This window comes from Camelina sativa, chromosome 8 (genome assembly GCF_000633955.1).
Source record: "Camelina sativa cultivar DH55 chromosome 8, Cs, whole genome shotgun sequence".
Lineage (NCBI taxonomy): Eukaryota > Viridiplantae > Streptophyta > Magnoliopsida > Brassicales > Brassicaceae > Camelina > Camelina sativa.
In genome coordinates this window covers 9,778,713-9,785,461 of record NC_025692.1, presented here as the reverse complement: position 1 = coordinate 9,785,461, position 6,749 = coordinate 9,778,713, and the positions used below count along the sequence as shown (strand labels likewise).

Genomic DNA, 6,749 nt, shown 5'->3' with positions numbered 1-6,749 from the left:
AAAAAAAAAAAAAAAAAAAACCCTAATTTCTTTACAAATAGAATCAGAAACCTCAGTGGGATGTATTCAGAAAACTTAAATTTGACAGACAAATTGATAAAAAAAGGTTCACACAACAGCTTCACCCAGAAAGTGTATTATATCAATTAGTCGATGCTCAGAAACGTTACAGCTGACATAATTTTGCTTACGGTTTCAAAATTCACAAAAACAAAATTCCCCCAAATTGCAAACACCAGAGAGAGAGAGGGTGTGAGAGAGATTACTGGGAAAAGGAGCGAATGAGCTTGGTGAGCTCAGGATCGTTATGGTAGTCGATAGAACTCAAACTGCTACCATTGTTGTGGTGATGAAAGTCTTCGAGGTCTTTAGCAGCGCTACTGAAGCCTTTCTTCTTCAAGTAACCTACAACGAACTCGTTGATTTGCTCTGGATCCATTCTTCTCCCTCTCTCTCTCTCTCGATCTCTCTCTCTTTCACTCTCTCTCTCGTTAAGTTATGTGGTCAGAAGATATATACGGCGGAGCGTTTAGAGTATTTTCTTGGCTTTATCGAAAATGGGCCTGTTTCAATGGGCTCATTGTGGCCCAAATAATGTTTATATATCTGATTAAAATTTAGTTATAATTTCAATTATCCTTATATGTAACTTTTGAGTGCAATTTTTACCTTTTTTAAGGGAAAATAGATATATAAATATCTATTTTTGAAAATAACTAAATCCCCTGTATAATAAAACTTAAATACACAACTTTTTTTTGTAGACTATATAATATGAGTTATAAGATTAATTATTTGATTATTTGATAGGTTATATGTTATATGAGTTGTAACAATTACTTAAATTTTGATTTCAAATTTTCTTAAAAACGATATTCCAAAAAAAAAAAAAAATCTCCACATAATATTTAGGTTAATTAGGTTATTTTGCAGGTTTTCTTTGTTTCACTATGTATAGTTAATTTATTATACAAAATTAGAGACTAGTTTGGCGATCCTTATAAAAACAAAATTGTGGTTAATTACCGCTCTCATTAAATATCAATATTTTTAATGATACTTTATGGAAAAAAAATCTTATTGGCCAATCATCAAACAATTTTCTTTAAGACAATACTATAAGATACTTCCAAAACTTTACATTTTTACTATAAAAAGATAAAAAAAAATAAGTCCATTGGGTAAGAACAGGGATAAGCTCAAGTGGAACTTTCTTAGGACAAACAAGTCCATATGATTCTTCAAGATCAACATCTTCTGCCTCCATTCCTTCGGGAAGTTTCCAATCAAAACGGTAAAGAAGATTGATAAGAGTCAAGTGAACCAAAGCCATACCCATGCCAATGTTAGGGCACATTCTCCTTCCGCTACCAAACGGCAACAACTCAAAGTTTAAACCTCTATAGTCCATCGGGCTGTCCAAAAACCTCTCTGGGATGAAAGCTTCTGGATCTTTCCAAACATTTGGATTCCTATGAACAGCCCATATGTTGACATGGATCCATGTTTTTTCTGGAATGTCATAACCTCCGATCGTTAAATCTTTTGAAGCCTCTCTTGGAATTAGAAGTGGAACAAGCGGTGTTAGCCTAAACGTTTCTTTAATCACCATTTTTAGATACTCAAGTCGTTCTATATCTTCTTATACAATATCGTCTTTGTTTTTTATCACGTCTCTCACCTCGGTTTGCACTTTCTTCAAAACTCTTGGGTTTGCAATTAAATGTGTCATTACCCATGTCATAGTTTGTGCAGAAGAATCTATTCCAGCGTTGAGAATGTTCTGTAATAATCAAAGTCACCAAGATTTTAAAACTTAATGCTACATGTGAAGCGTAAAGGTATAGAATGAGAAATTCACATTACTTACCAGAAGTATTCCTTTGGTGTGGTTTCGAGTAAGGTGAATGTCCCCAAGTCCAGTCTCTCCTCTTTCCATCTTGAGGAGCAAGTCAATGATATCATTAGTAATACTCTCATCTTCTATGTGACGATTTATAGATTGATAAAAAAATGTGTCCATTGCCTTAAAAATCTTCTCACATCTACTATGTAACCCTGTTATCCTATCGATGATTTTACCAGTAATCGGAAAGTAATCTGCTGCTGCAAAACTCCCCACCACCTCCATGGTTCCTTAAATGACTTCCTCATACGTATTTTCAAATTTGCTTCCTTTAAGAATGAAACCAAATCCAATTCTACAAATAATACTTCCTGATAGTTTCATAAACTTCTTGTTCAAGTTAACCGGTTTCCCCAATCAAGCCGACTGTTTGATGAAATCAACGAAGGAAGCAACTTCTTCTTCTCTTATATGTTGAAACGATTTTACCCTTTTTGCTGTGTAGAGTTCAACAACTGTCATCTTTCTTACTTCCCTCCAGTATTTACTATATGGAGAAAATCCGAGATCTTTTAAATTGTATGTAAGTCTTGCAGGATAAGTCATATAAGGTCGCGAACAACATTCTACGTCAAATGTTTTTAAGACTTCCTTCACTGTCTCTGGTGTAGATGCCACAACAGTAGACACGCTTCCAAACTTGAGAGACATTAGAGGCCCATATTTTTCGGATAATTTGAACATGGAACGATGAGGTTTTGATCCCAATTGGTGCAAGTTGCCAATTATAGGAAGTCTTCGTGGTCCAGGAGGTAGATTCTTCTTGCTCGTTCTCTTGTTCTTTACAATGAATATGAATGAAAGGAAGACGAATGCAACAAAGCTATACCAGTACCACAAACTCATTTTGCTGCCTACACAAAAATGAATAGCTTAATTTATTTGATTATCTTAAAAGAAATATAAATAGCATGATGAGTGGATCATATAACACAAACAAAAAAGAGAAGTATGTTTAAAGTTTGCTTAGAGGAAATTGGATTTTAAAGACAATTAACAACAGCAACAACAACAAGAAAAAACTCTAGTCTTGTTTGCCAAAAAAAAAAAAAGAAGAAGAAGAAGCTTTAGTCTTGAAGTTTTTGTAATAAATGACCCCCCATAGATGAAAAATATAGAACCCCATAAACTTAACCACGAAAGCATCATCACTCTGTTTTAATGAAGATTCCTAAATTTCTTTACACGATCAAAAGTACATGCATCATTCGAATAAGTAAATAAAAACAATCATAGATAGAGAGACGCCGAGATCGGTAGGATTACCTTTAATTAAGTCTTATGCTTTGTGCCGAAGAGATGGATAGAGGGAGAGATAGAAAATACTATAATTATAGTTTTATCCGCATCCAAAAAGGTACATGATTTTTATACGAATTTACTTTTAGATAGTGACCACACATATCTTGAATTTTAAAAATGTGTAATAGAGTTTATACTACAAGAATCAAATACGCAATTTTTTCCCACACGTCAACTTCTTCTGTCCACGAACGATAAATATGCAACTCAAACCCACCACATTATGACTGTAAAATGCTTCTGTTAAACGAAATTCAAAAGTATCAGATTTTTATTTCGGAAACCTAAACATCACCTTATCTTGAGAGTTTTGGCATTATTCGTTTGTGTGGACACAAACATTATTCTTGATCAAATAAACTTAGCTTGAAAGACTTCCATGCCACCACATCCTTGAGATTGATTTTTGTGATCGACTGATAAAAAAGACTCGGAAAAAGCTCTGTTTTTAGAGAGTCTATGTACAAACTATTTCAAAGAAGAGACAATAACTACAAGTTTTTCATTATGTGTAATAATTTAAATTTAATTTGTCAAATGAAAATTAAAAACATATGAACAATCTTATTATATAAAGTTGGGTTTTGAAAGTTAGTCATTAACAAGATTTTGACATGTGTCAAGTTATAATCTTAGATTTTAACATGTGTAAAAGTTAATATTTAATAAGAAGATTTTGATTACAACAAAAATAAAATATTTTGTTTTTAAAAATATTAATAATGTAAAAAGATAATTATCAAAATTTACAGAATTTATCAAAAATAATACAATTTTTTAAAATAATTATAAGCAGATTATATATATATTTCATAAAATTCAAAATTATAATATTATTTACTTATTTTTAATTTTAAGTTATTAATTCTACAAAAAAAATATAGAAAAAAAGATTAAGGAAAATATACAGTTAATTATTAATTCTAAATTTTGAAAATACTCACTTCTATATAAACATAGATCGTCTCATATTTAAATAATTTATTAAAAAACACTGCTTTCAGCTTTGTTTAATTGAGAATTTTTCTCTAATGGGAAGGTAAATTTTTCTTATTTTTTAAAACCAAAATTTTCTCGTACTTTCTACTTTTTCAGTTGGGAATAGGTAAGATTAATTTTCATATCATATCATTATGACTGTAAAATGCTTATGTTAAACGAAATTCAAAAGCATCACATTTTTATTTCAGAAATCTAAACATTACCTTATCTTGAGAGTTTTGGCATTATTCGTTTGTGTGGACACAAACATTATTATCAAAGGGTATATCATCTCTCTCAGCTAAGTAATACAAAGCCCCATCGATGCACACCCCATCACATAATCAAAGGGTATATCATCTTTCTCAGCTAAGTCGTCCTAAGGAAATTTTTATCTTTCTCCACCTCATATCTCCAGCTCCAAAAGTAACAATTCTATAAAGACCAGGCTCAGATGGAGAAGCAATGTATAATACCTTGTATTGCTTGTTAATCGGGTCAAATCCAAAAAAGCTATACCCCTCTCTGTAAGCATACCGTCCTGGTAAGATCGCACAGGTAAGAAATATTCACATTAGCCAAAAAAAAAACATTACGTACGTTGTTGGATTTTTTTTTTTTTTTTTTTTTNAGAAGAAAATCACGTTTAAATTTGGATTACGATGATCAAAAAAGAATAAATTTGTCGTGATGAGCTCAAACGCAGAAACCTCTAATTTCTTATTATTTTGTGAAACTAAGATCATATATTCTATTATTTGTCCACATCTCGTTCGTACATTTTAATAACATTACTAGGAGATATCCCGTGCTATAAAACACAAATCAATATTTTCTCCAAAAATTATAAGATAATATTAAAAATTATTATTATATTTATTTTAAAAAGTTATTTTGTTTGAGACAATATTTACTTTTAATATTGTAATTGTTTAGTAAATCTATATATATTTTTAAAAAAATACTAATTATTTTATGGTATTATAGTATTATAATTTTTTTGATGTATATTAACATTTTATATTTCTTGTTGTATTTTTTCTTTTCAACCAAACATTAATTAAAAAGATACCCCAAAGTTGGTAACCCAAGGTGGAGGAAAAGAATTTACAAAAGAGGATGCAGAAACTAAAGATCTAGACGACCGGGTAAGATAATCCGCCTTCAAATTCTCTTAACGTGAAATCTTGAACATGGAGAATTTTGGGACAAAGAGGATGTTTGTTGTATTTTCATCATTATTTTGTGAAATATTTAAAGGCAATTAACTTTTATATTCTAATTGTGAGCAAATAAAATTTATTAATTTATCAACTACATAAATTTTGTTTTACCAACCTGCCGATATGTAACATTAAAATACACATTTTTACTTCATAGATTGAGTAATAAATCTTTGTTTTTTAAAATTCAAATCACACCATATACAGAAAAAAGTCTACATATTTATTTATCATATGTATATATGATAATTCAAAACAATTTGTAAATGAAATTAATGGAAGATGATAGGAGAATCATAATTTAAAATCTTGACAAAATCTTCCAAAGAGAGTTATTAAAAGAATAATTTGGATACTTAGATATAAAATCTTACTTTTTAAAATTATACGAATCATTAACCCCGCGTCCAACGCCGATCATTCCTCTAGACCACTCCCAAATGAGTTTCAAGGAAGAGGTAAGCTGTCTAATATTGTTCATTGTGATGGGTTATTGCTATGCATCTTTCGTGGTCCCAAAAGACTCGCTGTTTGGAACCCTTGCTTTAACCGAGTTAGATGGGTCACCAAACAGAGTGCATCTTATGCATTTAATGATTATTACGGCATTGGATATGATGGTGCATCTCGTGATAACTACAAAATCTTGAGATTTTACAATGAAGATATTTTCGAAGACGACCGGTCCTGCACAAGTAAGTATGACCCACCGGTTGAGATCTATTCTTGGAAAACTCTTGACATTCCTTTGGATTGGATTGTAATCTCACCGTGTGATGGTGTGTCCTTAAAAGGAAATATGTATTGGATTGCTGCAGAATATCATGGCCCACCATTTATCCAAAGTTTCGATTTTTCCACGGAGAGATTCAAACATATGAGCCTAATTCCTTTCGTCGAAGGTCCATATGATAATGTAGCCTTATCAGCTTATAGAGGAGATAAGCTTTCTTTGCTTCGCCAACACATATACGAAGAACATGATCTAGGGGAGATTGAGGTATGGGTCACAAACAGTGTCAAAGATAGGGTTGTTTCTTGGACCAAACTTTTTGTTGTGTGGAGACCTGATCTGCCATCATTTGATCTCGGGGAAGATCCTCCTCATTCGGTGTTTTTTATTGACCAAAATAATAGGATTAACGTTACATGTTCTGAAAGATTAGTTACCAGTGGAAGCAAATGCGTTTGCGTCAATTTATACATTATTGGAAAAGATGGATTCCTAAAAAAAGAGATAGAAAGACACAGGGAGGAAAATGTATCGACATATAACTCTGGTTATATTTATCTTCCAAGTCTAGTTCCGGTTCCATAGTATGAGGATCTGCATCTGC

General features: G+C 31.6%; 1 long non-coding RNA gene and 2 pseudogenes across 1 annotated transcript; 1 reads left to right on the top strand and 2 right to left on the bottom strand.

The window, feature by feature from the left end:
* The window catches only part of LOC104706835, a 6,676-nt pseudogene extending 6,192 nt beyond the window's left edge, over nt 1-484 (bottom strand).
* On the bottom strand, nt 1,092-3,161 carry LOC104706832 (annotated as a pseudogene).
* LOC104706833 lies at nt 4,440-6,572 on the top strand. Its single transcript, XR_754497.2, has 3 exons — nt 4,440-4,747; nt 5,258-6,107; nt 6,231-6,572. It is a non-coding gene; the product is annotated as an uncharacterized LOC104706833 (long non-coding RNA).